Below are 16,395 nucleotides of genomic sequence, written 5' to 3'. Positions count from 1 at the left end.
ATTCCTCCTCCCTCCACCACCGGCCTTCTAACACCTTCTTCAGTTGGTTCTCTCTTGAGTCTGCCACCTCCTGCTGAGCTGGGCCTCAGAGGTGGTGGCTCAGGATAGGTGTCCTCTGCACTAATCGGTCTACCTGCGTGTAGTCTGAGAGCCTGTGGTCTGAGAAGTCCCAGGTGTTGTGTACAGCAGCAGAAACATCCTAGGCAATGGCTGCCATCCGGAAGAAACTGGTGATCGTGGGAGATGGAGCTTGTGGAAAAACATGCTTGCTTATTGTCTTCAGCAAGGACCAGTTTCCGGAGGTTTACGTGCCCACAGTGTTTGAGAACTACGTGGCTGATATCGAAGTGGATGGAAAACAGGTGGAGTTGGCCCTGTGGGACACAGCTGGTCAAGAAGATTATGATCGCCTGAGGCCACTCTCCTATCCGGACACTGATGTCCTCTTGATATGTTTCTCCATTGGCAATCCTGATAGCTTTGGGAACATCCCACATAAATGGATTCCAGAAGTCAAGCATTTCTGTCCCAACGTGCCTATCATCCTGGTCGGAAGCAAGAAGGATCTTCGAAATGACTTGCACACAATACAAGAGTTAGCCAAGAGGAAACAAGAACCGGTGAAACTTGAACAAGGCCGAGATTTGGCGAACAGCATTGGTGCTTTCGAATATGTGGAGTGTTCAGCAAAGACCAAAGACGGAGTGAGGAAGGTCTTTGAAAAGGCCACAAGGGCTGCTCTGCAAACGAATCGTGTGAAGAAAAAGACTGGTTGCTTTGTCTTCTGAAGTTTTTGCACAAACACAGCCCTGGTACAGTTAATTTTCAAGTGCTATTTACGAAAGTTATTGTGTAGTTGCTAGCCCTTTTGTTTATTTATATGTCCGAGATTACAAATCAGAAGTCATCTTGCTACCAACGTTCAGAAAGCAACCGTGATTACTAGTGGCATCCAATCTGTCTGACCTGCCAGGGTCCTGACGCTTCTGTAACAGCCCACTCTGCGCTCCACCTGATACACCAGGCACTAATTGAAGAATTAATTATTTCTAGAAAGAGAAACGGTAACTTGGTCATTTAGACTGTCACTACTTCCTGACCTGCCCAATCTACCATCTGTAAGCTGGGAAGAAGTTGTTGAGTCACCACTTGAGAGTTTACTCCGTAACAACTTTCACTGCCATCTTTATTCTCTTTGAAATCTCTCTCCATGCAGCTGTGGTAGAGTAACAGCTCTGAGGTTTCATGTTAGTTACCTTATAGTTACTGTGTTATTAGTGCCACTGAATGTATGTGACCAGAACTAAGAAGATCTACCCCAGACTACATGTAGCATTTTTGGTATATTTGGATTCTCTGACACTGATATTTGTCATTCCCGCAGCAAGTATACTGGTTGAAAGAAAGAATTTGAAAATAAAGTCATATGGAAAATTAATTTTTATAGTTTTCATTTTCCCCTTTTCTGTTAAAATACAACTATATATTCCCTCTTTGTAGCCTTTCATGTTCTGGTACTCATTTCTAGAAATGGGCTAAGACAATAGGAATATGGTTTCATACATAAGGCAATGAATCCATGAAGGTGGCATAGCCCATCTCACCTGGTCTGCAGGCTCTGGGTCTCAGTCACAGTACCTCTGTTCTCTACACATTATTCAAATTGCCTCCCAGAGAGCCACCTGCTCTTATGGATGGCATGAGGTGTGAAGGCTCTTTCTCCCCAGTGATTGAAGGTTCTTCTGTGTCTTAATTTTTCCACATAAAAGAATAAATGCAGTTTTCTGAATGCATGTGTGTGAATATTTGTGTATGTATGGAGGAGGGCTGTGTATGGCAAACCTATAGCCAACATTACACTCAACACATTCTCCCTAAAATAGGGAGTGAGTCATGGGTGTATATCTCTTCCTTTCTTATTAAGTACAACATTTGAAGTCTTAGAGCAATAGTCATGCTAAAGATGAAAAAGTATACAGGAAAGGATTCATGTTATGACTACTTCAGATAACACCGTCCGATACTTAAGAGATCTGAATGGCTTTGATAGTAGGATCTGATGATTTTTTGAATTTCCTCAGTTTCTGTTATGTCTCCCTTTTCAGTTCTGATTTTATTATTTGAATACTGTCTCTGTGACCTCTGGTTAGTTTGGCTAAGGGTTTAACTATATTGTTGATTTTCTCAAAAGAACCAATTCTTGGTTTTGTTCATACTTTATATAGATTTGTTTCTACTTGGTAGATTTCAGCCCTGAGTTTGATTATTTCCTGCGGTCTACTCCTCTTGGGTGTATTTGCTTCTTTTTGTTCTAGAGCTTTCAGGTGTGCTATCAAGTTGCTAGTGTATGTTCTCTCCAGTTTCTTTTTGTAGGAACTTAGAGCTATGAGTTTTCCTCTGAGCACTGCTTTCATTGTGTTGCATAAGTTTTGGTATGTTATGCCTTCATTTTCATTCAATTCTAAAAAGTCTTTAATTTCTTTATTTCTTCTTTGACTAAGTCATAATTGAATGAGGTAACCCAATCACAAAAGAACACACATGGTATGCACTCACTGATAATTGGATATTAGCCCAACAACTCGAAATACCCAAGATACAACTCACAGACCACATGAAGCTCATGAAGAAGGAATACAAAAGTGTGGGTGCTTTGGTCCTTCTTAGAACGAGTAACAAAATACTCAAGGGAGCAAATATGGAGACAAAGTGTGGGACAGAAACTGAAGGAGGGGCAGTCTAGAGACTGTTCCACCTGGGTACCATCCCACGTGCAACCACCGAAGGCAGACAATGATGTTGATGCCAGGAAGTGTAGGCTGACAGGAGCCTGATATAGCTGTCTCCTTAGAAGTCTGCCAGAGCCTGACATATACAGAGGCAAATGCTCACAGCTAACCACTGAACTGATCATGGGGTTCCCAATGGAGGAGTAAGAGAGAAGACTAAAGGAGTTGAAAGGGTTTGTGTCCCCATGGAGAGAGCAACAATATCAACCAACCAGAGCTCCCAAGATCTAAAGCACCAGGCTGGGAGCACATAGAGAGGGACCCATGGCTCCAGCTGTATATGTAGGAGATGATGGCCTTAATCTCATAAAGGCTGGATGCCCCAGTGTAGGGGAATTCAAGAGAGGGGAGATGGGAGTTGGTGGGTGGATGGGGGCAACATCCTCATAGAAGCAGGAAGAGGGGGGATGAGATGGGGGGTTCTGGGGCGGGAAATGTCGAAAGGGGATAACATCTGAAATGTAAATAAAATAGCCAATAAAAAAAAGATATCTGAATGGCTTCCAGAAAAAAATCATAAATTTGTTATCACTTTTAGTAAAGAAGCTGAACATAAATCAACACAGGAAGATCAGCTTCTCCAAGTCAGGCATGGCTCACTGGGGAAAGGACTTAGCATGTAAGCATGGTAACGTTAGTAAAAAGCTGGATGTGGAGGTGAGCATCTCAAACTCCAGCATGGCTATAGTTATATAGGAGGAGGAGATAGGAGAATCTGCCAGAAGCTCATGGGCCAGCTGACCCGGCTTATGCGGTGCTGCAAACAGAATAAGAAGCCTTGTCCCAACAAGGCGGCAGGCAAGAGCTAACCACAGTACATTGTCCTCTCACCTCCATCTGTGGGCACTTAGGCACCCACATTCAACAGACCTACAAACAGACACTTTAAACCTCAATCCTTTTTGTACCAGTAGCAACTTTCCCAATCAAAAGAAAACAAGTTCAAATCCAATCTACAACAGAAAAAAAAAAAAAGCAACCAAATATCTAGGAATAATTCTAATAAATGTTATGTCTTAGTGACTTTGATATTACTGTGAAGAGTGACTTTGATATTACTGTGACTTTGATATTACTCTTACTCCTCAACCCTGAGCACCTGCAGGTTATCCTCTGCCCTCTCCCCTTCTCTTCCCCCTCTCTCCACGTGGTCATGGCCGGCCTCTACTCCTCTCTACTTCTCTCTCCTCTTGCTCTCCCACTCTCTTAATAAACCTCCCCTCGTGGAACCATCTTGGCCTGCTGTGATCTGTCCCAAGCTGTGCCGTGGAAATCCTTTCATTGGAGGTGAGCATCTCAAACTCCAGCATGGCTATAGTTATATAGGAGGAGGAGATAGGAGAATCTGCCAGAAGCTCATGGGCTAGCTGACCAGGCTGACCAGGCAACTTATAAAAGAAAACATTTAACTAGGGGCTTGACATGACAGTCCATGACAACAAGCAGGAAGGGGTGGTTATGGAGCAGTAGAGCTTATATGTGATCCACAAGCAGGAGGCAGAGAAGGCTAGCTTCTGAAACCTCGGAGCCCACCTCCAGTGACTTACCTCCAACAAGGCCACACCTCCTAATTTTTACCAAACAGTTCTACAATCTAGGGTCCAAATATTCAAACATATGAGCAGATGAGGCCGTTCTCATTCAAGCCACCACAGTAAGTGAATGACCTTTAGTGAAAACTGTATAACAGTGTTTTAACACTATTTTAAAAGTATTTAAAAAAATATACTAGAAATTGGGACGTTCACTCTCAAATCACAGGTTGGCAAAACAGCCTCTTCAACAATCATTCTAGGAAAACTCGGTATTCAAATATAGAAAACTAAACTAGATCCATAACTCTTACTCTGGGAAGAAGTCTAAAACTGTTAGAGATAAACCTAGAAAAAAACGCTCACTTCAAGATACTGGAATAGGTAAGTTTTTGAAAAATATTCCAATCGCACAGTCAATACTTGTAAGGAACTTACAAATGAGGTGGCATGGTTGCAAAGTTTCTGTATGAAATAAAAAACAGTAAGAATAGTTGTTAGCCTACAGAGTAAGAGAAAATTCTCAACAATTCAGGTTTTGAAAGGATTAATATTTAGATTTTTAGTAAACACTGGAAGAACAAAAAAATTCATAAATGAGTGAGTAAATGAGATGGTTCTCAAAAACAAGCAGAAGTAACCAAAAAATACATGGGGAGAAGTGTTCAGTAATCCCTAGCTATGAGAGAAATCCAAATTAAAATTATTTTAAGATGCCATACTACCACAAGAAGAATGGCTATCATCAAGAAAATATAATAAATTCTGGTAAGGATGTGGGAAAAGAGAAACCTCCATATACTTCTGAGAAATGTATACTGGCATAGATGGTATGGCAATCAGTATGTATTTTCCTAAATACAAACAAAATCCCACCTAACACAACTGTAATATGTCTAAGCTACCACTTCTGGTTATATGTTTGAATACAGATGCAACTGCAAAGCACGACACTGTCATTTTTTAAATAAACCTTTGACTTTCTCTTTCTTTTTTTTTTTAAGTATTTAGATGGCTTAGAAAACATTTCCTGTGTGATAATGTTTCACAGTGGTTAACTAAGAGCGTTAAATGACTTGAACTATCAGACAACCTCTGTTGGAGGACCATTCCCAAGACAGCACCTACTGCACAATGTGACTGTTTGCTACGTATATATAAAAGATTTTGAATACACACACACACACACACACAAACAGACACACACACATGAGAGAGAGAGACACACACACACACACACACAGAGAGAGAGAGAGAGAGAGAGAGAGAGAGAGAGACAGAGAGAGACAGAGAGAGACAGAGAGAGACAGAGAGAGACAGAGAGAGACAGAGATTTCCCTAACAGACCATACCAAAAATCAAATTATCTTCTCCATATGTTGACTTTGCATTTCCATTGCCATTTTAAACATTATTTTGTCAGCAGTCAAGCTGTTATCCATGCTTTGGGTTCTAGATAATATATGGGATTAATCATTTTCATAGAGATTAGCTAGAGCTAGCCTAAGGTCGGCACTCTGTATTTTCTATATCCATGAAGAGGCTAAAGTTCACATGCATATTTTACAATTTGCCTATTTATCAAATCACTTTTTTTTTCATTCACTAATTTGATTGACATATTTACTGCATGTGGATTGACTCCCACTTCTCAGCATGAGATGTTTACCTCTGTCTAGACATAGAAGTGGAATTTGTTGGTCAACACTGTGAAGAAAACAACAGAGAGGAAAGAAGTGTGTGACATGAGCCATACAGCATTTTGGCTTTCTTAAATTAATCGTGGTCACAGCTGGTGAAATATAACAGTGACTGGCTTTCCCCCTGAAGTACAATCTGGAACTTCAGTGAATTGGGAAATGTTCAGTTTTGCTCAGCAACTACCAAGTTCATGCATGTTATGATACTACTCAGAACAGCACTTGATAGACTCAAGAGTTTTTAGGACAAAGCCTTCATCACAACGCACTGCAGAAATCATCAAGTATATGGTTTCCTGCTACGTGTTAGTGTGCTTCCACAAACTGTGTAACAAATTCTTTTCCCAGGTACAAAATGAGGGCTAGTTCACCTGTGGTGCATAGATGCCCAAACTCAGATTCCTAGAAGCTTTACTTGTAAGCCTCAAATATATAAATAAGTAGTGTTTCAGGCAAATGCAATGATGTGTGCATGCCTTCACTGGTTCAAAGAAGGGCATGTTACTTCTGTAATTTTAGAGGTAGTGTTCATGTGACTATGCAGTCACATAAAAGTTGATTTAAACTCTGGGCAGTTTGCATCATGTAAATAATGAGAACCTGCACACAGCTCAACATACTTCCAAGTCCCACACATGATAAAGCATAAATCTTTTCATAACACAGATCTTTAGAACAAGAACAAATTTTAAAACACATTTGACTGGGATTGCATGACAGAGTCAGTACAACTGCTATCAATGGGTCATTCTGAGCTGTTAGGCTGAAAGAACTCATGAACTTCCTCATAGAAACTGACATCAGTTTTTGTACACAGTCATGATCCCATTTGTCAGATGTCACACTGAGTATTTCATGTGACCTTTCATAATCTGGATGTACTTAATGACATTGCTAAATATTATAGCTATCCGATAGATAGATCACTGTCTAATTCTGATCATTATATCTCCTACGTGCATTAAAAATCTCTAAAAGAAAATATTTAACAACAAATTATTAATGCAAGTAAACGCAACCACCATAGAAGATGGCCGTACTGCCTCCTATCTTTGTGCATATTTCTTTGCCCGCACAAGACAAGATGGCTAATGAGATAACATCATGGAAATTTGAAACTATCATGACCATAGGAATTCACTGTTTTTAATAAATTAAGACCTTAATATTCAACTTCAATTTTGTTTCAGATGAATCATTTTGTATGCTTTCCAATATATAACATATTAATATAGTAGGATATGTGCATATTTTACCAAGAATTGAGAATTAAACATCCAAAAATCTAAGTGGGCAAAGACACATTCAAATATAGATTTATCCATATTTGCAATAGACTTTTAAATACGGTCAACTAAGAATTGCTGAGCTTCTCAGTGTCCATAGAGAAGAGCTCTAGATTTTTTTGTGTTAGTTTATAGCTAACTTCAGGAATTATGAAATTTTCTCATTTTCAACTTGGAAATCAAGTTGAATCATGAATAAGGAATCATGTGAATCAGTTACATCATACAAAGGACTTTAATAACCTAATAACCTATCTAAAATTAAAGGATTCAATTTAGCACAGAATTGTTATACTTCTTTCAAAATCAACCCTCCCAAATACAACCAATTATTAAAGTCAGTACTGTTAGTTTGAGTGTGGGTGAACTCAGTTGAGGTATGGAGTAAGGGAGGTTGCAGACTGGTGAACAGTGGCGTCATACACCAGCTTCTCTTCATCACCAGAAGTGTTACACTGCACAAATGACATCAACTGAAGGCAGCAGGGCCTGTAGCTGCTGTCTCCTGGGTATGTTCCCTGTGCTAAAGCTAATGTTGCCCTCGGGTCTATGGAGGATTTATTGTTAATAGAGGATTTGATGATGAGTATTTGACAGGTGTGCTTCAAGAACATCCCTATACATAACATAAAGGTGTATTTATTTGCTGTCGAGTTTTAACACAAGGTCAGGTGTTACCTCACTTTGACATTCAGGGACTAATTATTACTATTGTGATTAGTAATAAGGGTACCTGTAAAGATAATTAAAAACTTACAGGAAACTAGTATAGTTTGAACTTCTGTTTTTATAAAAAGCTCCTGCAAAATTAAGCACTCTTTTCAAATCATGGTGGTCACCCTATTATAATAAATTACAAAGATTATTCTGGAAACATGTTCACATATAATGTTATAGGTATATTCTACATAGACTCACAGATGAATGGATGGACACACACACACACACACACACACTTAAACATATACAAGCACCAAATAACAAATGCTTTGAAAGGTCGATAGAAGTGTAAGATTTTTGTCTTATTTACTGGTTAGCCTGTCACTTAGAATCCTACCAAAGCTTCGTCCACCGATGCTTGGGCTATCTGGGGACATTACAAAATCTCTAAGGGCCAACCTCAAGAAGCAGTTCACTGCAGGCATGCCTTTCAAAGATTATACCTCCACTAGTACCACCCTCCGTATTCCCTACCCCTGTCCTTCCACCCCCCCTCACTCCCCTGCTCTCTCTCCTGTTCTTCTTCCCCACACATCTGCTTCCAGTCCATCACGAGGTGAGTAACCTCAGCCGCAATGTCAACCATACAGTCTCATCACCATGACATCCTGCTCCAGCTGGTCCAGAATCAACAAGACAAAGGACCTGGATGGAACTTTTAAATTATGAGACAAAATAACTCCTTCCCCCAGCAACAAGACATGGAATTCCTTGTTTAGATACAAACGACATTTTATTCAGATCCACCAGTTTTAAGTTTACTCCTGAGAACTAGTTTCTATGAGACAGTGCTTGTATTTCTGTAGATATATTAGGCTGTGTTATCAAGGGGGAACACAGGGTTTCAAGAACCCCAGATTTTATATGCAGCCATTCTGCCTGCCTTAGTAATAAACAAACGTGCCCCATACTCTTGAAGAAGACCATTACAAAGGCACAAGGCTGCTACACTAACATCCTTAAACTATTATTCCAGAACAAAAAGAATAACTGTTTCTGTTCCTGTGACATGCAGAAATGGGAGAGACTTGTATCCCAACAATGCCAGAAAATTTATTCCCAGCATGTGGATTAAGGAGAGTCCATGGCAGTGCTCATCAGAATCATCTGGCCTTTAATTCTCTAAAGGCAAAACAAAACACCAAGGCATGTCTAATGTATGGATATTTCCACATCACCTTTCTTGGAAAGCACATGTTTCCTATTTTGAGGTCACCCTGACACACTCCCTGCTGGAGAGCATCAGGGCTGGGCTTGCTTCCTGGGAACTATGCTGCCAACTGACTTTGAGCCCTGCAGAAAGCTGAGTAATGGAGCATTAAATACCAACAATCTGGCTATCACAAGGTCTTAATCTCTTTAAGCCCCACAGGGATCAAGGCAAACATCAAAATAAGCACACCAAATGTGACTTCAGATGCTTCTTTAGGCAGAAAAGCCCAAAACACTGGTTGAGAGCATGTGAAGCTCAGAATTATTTGTATTATAAACAGCATATTAAGATATTGTCCTCTCAGGCAGGCAGCAGTGCAGGAGAATGGTTGCCAGACTTCCCATCAGGCTGCCATGTACTCACTCAGGGCATGGGCAAACAAGGATGCCAAATGGAAGCAGAGTTTACAGAACACAATTGGACGAGCTTACCCAGGACCTTAGACAAGGCAATCTGTAGCAGAGGAGAGTTTAGTTTCAACTATACAGGAGCTTTGTGATCTGTTTTTTAATGGAATTTTACTTTTCTTCTGTACTAGAGTGTGGGTTGGGTGCTATGGGGCATAATTATTAGTTTTTAATTGTATGCCTCTGAATATGGCTGAGAGTCTAATGGAGAAAGCATGACTCCTCAACTTTCCAGTCTTTGAATATTGATTTAAGTTACTGCTTTTGTGTCTTCTTTCTGTGTTTTGTCTGCAAATATAAATAATTATCTATAACCTATACAACTATGGGAATGCTTTTAAAATCATATTTAAGACAGTTCAAAGAGTAGCATATAGAAGAAACTTAAGACAGCTTGTGGAGTAGCCGATGACCATGCTCTGCTTTGTGTTTGCATTTTGGCTGATAACTCTGTGCAGCTGTGGATCTTTCTATCATGGACCGGCCATGACAAATCAAAACTCAGGTGGCCCAATTCAGATCAGCCTCAGGGAGAACAATAGCTTTTCACATCCGCTGCTTCTCTGAAGTGGTGCACTGCTTTTCTAGCTTTGTGTTTACATTGTAGTCTTCTATATAGTGAGCTGTGGGAGGAAAGTCATTTGAGAGGAGCTATGCCAGCCCCCTAGGTAGGAGATACACACAGATAGAGGTGCTGATGAGCTCAGTGTAAGAGATGTATCTCATCAGCTGCAAACGTGTGTGTGTGTGTGTGTGTGTGTGTGTGTGTGTACGTGATGAACAGGAGGGCTTTAATGTGAATATAATTACCATATGCCTGTGAAGGCAATAATGTTTCTAACCCACATTATCTGCCCACATTTACAGCATAAACTAAACAGCGCTAAGTAATGTGGTTTATTTGATCAGCACAGACCCGTCCTTTTCTTGCCAACACAGCCAGATCTGGCTCTTTGCTGGGTACACAGAGTTTGCGAACCCTTTTTGTGAGAAAATTGGTTTTGCTTATATAATTACTATTTCATGCATTTTATTTCATATCTGCATATGGGAAAAATATGTATAGATAGATACAGCTTATTGAACATGTTTCCTAAAGATTAATAAGACATACATGATGCAAGTGTGTTAGTGTGAACTTGTTTGGAACGTGGTTCAGATTTGCATTAAATTCATGGCCTTGCATACAGCATGGAGCATGACAATATAGTCTATTATTTGTCATGTCATGTGAGTGACATTGGACTCACTTTATCTTATTGCCAATGTAAAATGTTTGAAGATATAAATGAGAAAACTTACCTATTTTCCAATGTATCAATAATCATTTCTATGTTTGTTTATTTTATTTATTGCCAAGTTTATTAACTCACATTTTATCTAAAGTTGTTATAAATATATCTTAATAAAAAATAGTTCCTCTATTCCTTGATCCACAGTTAATTCTACATAAATTTCAGTGCCTGGTTTTGTTTATGTTCAAAAGACGAGTGAGTAGGTAAATGAATGCACACTCAAAGTAGTGGCGGTCCACTATTTGTTCTTGTCATTCCTGTGCTGTGCTGTATGTGACACACTGTAGCTGGTACTCTGAAGTCTAGTGAAGTTTTGCTGTTTCTGTTGTAATTGAGTCTTCATAATATCTTGACACCATTTCCCTCATCTCTTTTGTCCTTTAAATTTCTTTATTTGTGTCGTTTGCATTTGTTTTCCTCATAATTGCATATTATTAAAATTTCTCTTTTCTCTGTGTTTACTCATATTTTGATTATTTTTTATCTTTCTTTAATTAATCATGAATTCTTTCAGGAATATGAAATATAGTTGATGAGCATACAATATTCTATATTTATATTTTACTGACAAACTACAAGCTATGATCATCTGTCAGTTTATGTTATCCACTTGCATTTATGTTATAGATACTATAAATATCAATTTTTTATAAACTATCTATTATATATGTTATATATAATATATTATAATATATATGTATGCTATATGAATATATTTTATGTGCATTATATATAATAATTATATTATATAATGTAATATTTATATGTAATAATTATATTAAATGTAAATATTTATATTTACATTTAATAGTTAAATATTTAATATGAACATTCAACTATAAACTGTTAATAAAAAGTATTCCAGCTTTCACATGCCATTTTCCAAACATAGACCCAGATGAATTTAATTAGTATTATTAATACAGTTTTATTTATAAAGTAAATACATAAATATTACCAATAGTTTTCTCCACTTGTTCCTGAAACTCATCTGATAGAGTATTCTATAGCACTGACACTAAATTGAACTTCCAAGAAAGGATTGCCCAGTACTACAGGAGCTCCTATTTCCTCAAGAGTTTTAAATGTTTTATTTGCATACTGTGATCTGAATCATAGATACTAGTTAGTTCTAGAGTCATTTAGGTGCACCCACAAGGCAAGTCCTCCTCAAAAATTAGTTCATCATAGTTAATACATATGAAGATTTTTGCAGTTGGACAGATTATAAAAATGATACTAGTGATTGTGTAGATGGTAGATGAGAAGTCTCAGCCCCTGGAACCTCACAACAGCATGTAGGTAGCAATTTATGAACCAGTAAGCCTTTGCTAAAAAAGTTAGTACCAAGGTCAACACAGAATCAGGGAAGGTTCATCATATCCTCCAGGATTTTGACACATACTTGTGGTCAGAGGGGAAAAACTGAGATTTCCAAGCAGCATCCATATATCATGTCATCACAAAGAGTGTCTTTTAACCACGTTCAAGCCTTTAAATGCCTGCATTCCTGACTGGCATGTGATTGAAAACTCTAGAGATCTCAGATTTGATCTGTGGACACTCAGCTCACTCTTAAGTTCCTGGCCACAGGAATCATGAGTGATAATAAATATATTAACACAAGTCATTGGTTATACTGGGTGACTATTATGGCACTAATTGTGTTGAAATTCTAACCCTTAGCATCTCAGAATGCAGCCTTGTTCTGAGACAGGGTCTTTACTCAGATGGTCAAGTTAAAATGAAATCCTTAAGGTACAATCCAGTCCAGTGTGACAAGTATCCTTATAAAGAGAAGGAATTTAAAGATAGACTCAGACAGATACATAAACAGACACATGTACATGTGTATGCAGGCATTCACATGCGCGCGTGCGCGCACACACACACACACACACACATATACACACACTTGTAATGATTAAGACAGAAATTAGGCTGATACTTTCACAAGACCAAGGGTATCAAAGCGAGCTACTGATGATGAATCTATATGAAAAGCACAGAGTAGACTCTCACCATCCACAAAAGGAGATGACCTTGTCAATAGCTTAACTTAAGATTTCTAACCTTCAGAACTATGAGAAAAAATGTTGCTTAAGAAAATAGTGAAGATAGGTCAATTATTGTGTTTGAATCGTCACTCACACCTTATCCTTTGAAACCCCCCTCATGCTGAAGGAGATGGATAACCTCTGTTTGTGTACAGTAATCTCCAAAACTGTAGAAAATAAGTTCCATACATTTCAGATGATGGCCCTACACTTGAGGTATACAGAACAGATGAGAAGGATGAGACCTTGTTCTCCAAGCTGTCACAGACATATAGACTGTCTTGTATGTCCCAGGTGAGTATACGACATCGGGTTGTCTACCTAAGAATTGATCACATTGATGCTCTAGTGAAAATCACAAGTGGTGACCTTTCTGTCATTTGCTCCATGTTGCTGAAAGAATCTCCAAAACCATCACTTCCCAGGCCCACTCATCACCTGCACTAACAAAACCTCTGAAACTTCTTACTAAAGCACTTTCATTTGAAACCATCTGGACTGGTCCATTTCCTAACCATCCCATGATAGATAGACAGACACATGATCACTATGGTCCTTTCTTATTAGTAGATTTTTTAAAATAAGCTACTATAAATTAGTGAGGTTACTGTGGAAAGTTGCTAGGAAGCATGAATTCTAGAACACGTCACTTTGTGACTATCAGCAGAAAGACCATAAAAGACATTTCTGTAGAGAACCTTGGAAGATGGAAGTAACAGTTAGGGCCTTGGAGGTGGCTGGTTCTTTATACACTTGTTTATAGTGTTTAGTGTATAGGTTACTCAGTTTCTAAGAGATTATACAAGTGAATATTTTAAGAATCATAATAGACTTTTAGAAATTATCAAACACTTAAAATGTTCAATTTTTTTTGTTTTCTCCTCAAACATCATGTATTAAAATTTGCATACTATATTTTAAAATGAAACAATTCCTTCACACACCTATCGATTATTAGTTAAGGTGGCTTGCATTTGCTACTTGACACTTGTTATGATTTGGACAATTAAATTTAGAATAGCTTTAGAATTAAGTGAAAATGTAAAGTCAATATACTTTGATAGATAGTCTAAGGGTTTGTTAGCAGGGTGTGAGTCTGAGGTAGAATCATATTATGAAAACATTACAAGTTTTAAAGTACTCATTATTTGGTTTATACTAAGTACACATGTATTAGTCTAAGTTTATAGCTTTGCTTCTGTTGTCATAAAGATATTTCCTGCTATGATCGTCTCCTTTTTGTCTTCTTTAAATTTTCATTTTTATTAGTTGTTTTGAGAATTCCATATAATGTTTCTGATATAAACTGTCTTCCTAAGTGCTTCTAGTTTGATGATCCCCTTACTCTCCACCAAACTATTTTTTCATTTTTCCCCTACTTATCACATGCAATTTATGATGTCCATATATCCTAAGATGTGTGTCTTTCTATTGGATCACAATTGACTTGCAAGAGCCCACACTCTTTGAAAAAACTGACTTTTTCTCTCCATGCATCAGTTGACAGTAGTCTTCTCTTAAGTGTGATACTTCATGCCTACCTTGGTTGTCCGTATTTGGCTTTGATCTGGCTTAAGCTTGCTCAGGTCTTATGCATACTGCCTCATGGGTTCTGTGAGGTTCTGTGTTCAGCTACTCTCTTGTGTCTGGAAGATACTGTTTCCTTGTAGTCATCCATTTCTAGCTCTCACACCTTTCCTGGTTCCTCTTTGCAGTGTACCTGAGCCATGGGAGAAGGGTATGTGATATAGACGTCTCATTTAGGGCTGAGAATTGTGTGGTCACTTAGTTTTGCACCTGAACCAGGTATGAGTTTCTGTATTGATCATTATCTACTGTGGATGGAAGATTCTTAGATGAAAGTTAAGACATGGATTAATCTGTGGAATGAATTATTAGGAATTGGTATAATGTCTTAAAGAGTAATAATGGAACAAGAAGGGCTAAATTGGGATTAGGGTTTGGAGGTCAGGGTAAGTAAAAGAAGGAATATGGGAAAGGGTAATCAACACTAAAGATTTTAAGTAGTGATATGAAAATATATATTTAAAATAAAGTTTCCCTATGACTGGTTGTCAATGTCCCTACTAAACATCACAGAATAATAAATAAAAAGCCCAATGCCAGAAAAAGGTTATTTCTTTTAGAGCTCTCATCTAGGGAGATACCATAGGCCCCTAAACACTCCAGACTATTGACAATAATATTGGCTACCCTTTAATAATCAACTTGGGTTAGAGAACATGGAGATAGCAAGCAGATATTGACCTAGAATCCTCATACCTACTGACTAGCTTTCATAGTACTGGATGGTGCTATGCATACTACCGGAAGAAAAGGTAATCACCAATTTTCTCCAGCTGTGAACCCTAGAGCTACAGGAAAGATTGGCCTGGTGAGATGTAACTGTTGATGCAATAGTGGCACCAACACCATGGGTGTAAACAACTACTTTATGCTTCATGTGAATTTAAGTTACATTTTACAAGATGACACTCATACTTTGCTCTATAGTTGGGCCAAAAACTTGTGACTAGATAGGCTCTAGGTATTAAGGGAGAACCTACTACTATTTATTCTGCTAATTGGATATGATATGAAAGTAATTTTCTTATTACTTTTATGAGCCTCTTAATCCTGGCCTTTAAATTACCAGCAGGTATATGCATATGTGGTATATGCATGAATTTCATATATATATATATATATATATATATATATATATATATATATGTATATATAATATAGTGGTGACTCTACGTATCCAGGTTTACAATGATGAGTTGTTGAGAAGGATAGTTTTTAATCTGTAAAAATATTCACATTTATAATCTTGTTTCATGTTCTACTAAGTATACAAAACTTCATTTCTTGCTACAAGAATGATCTGCACATTATTTTAGTACATTATTTGGAGGAAATTGTAATTCAGAATTCTGAATCTTAACTATGACAACAAATTTAAACAACTTAGTTTAGTTGGAGAATGTTGAAGTACGTTATATCCTGAAGAGTACACCTTAAGAAGCTGACTTTCTCAGCAAATAGCTGCAACACTTTACTCTGTTAAATGTCACACTTAGACTGGGTAATTGGAAGTGCAAAAGACTATGGAAAGAACACACAAATTAAACAGAACATACTGATTTCTGATGTAATGGATGGCCACATGATAGAACTGTTTTTATTTATAGTAAATGAATCCAAAGTACTTTATTTGACAGAATTACCTTCAAATAGTCCAACTATTAAATGAATTCAAAAGGATATGTTACTTGTTATTTGGAATACAGCTATCCCAGCTCATAGGGTTATGTTTAAATTCTACAACATATTTCATTTTTGATCATCTAGGAGAGAGAGAGAGAGAGAGAGAGATTGTAACCCCAAAAGTCT

At 37.9% G+C, this 16,395-nt stretch overlaps 1 pseudogene across 1 annotated transcript; it reads left to right on the top strand.

Annotated features, from left to right (window-relative positions):
• On the top strand, nucleotides 1-1,438 carry LOC114633839 (annotated as a pseudogene). Its single transcript, XR_003713247.1, has one exon. The product of XR_003713247.1 is annotated as a transforming protein RhoA pseudogene (transcript).
• The last annotated feature ends 14,957 nt before the right edge of the window (nucleotides 1,439-16,395 follow it).

The sequence above is a fragment of the Grammomys surdaster genome, unplaced genomic scaffold, assembly GCF_004785775.1.
Source record: "Grammomys surdaster isolate TR1022 unplaced genomic scaffold, NIH_TR_1.0 752, whole genome shotgun sequence".
Classification (NCBI taxonomy): domain Eukaryota; kingdom Metazoa; phylum Chordata; class Mammalia; order Rodentia; family Muridae; genus Grammomys; species Grammomys surdaster.
Note: the sequence above shows the minus strand (reverse complement) of the source record. Positions and strands in the feature narration are given on the sequence as shown.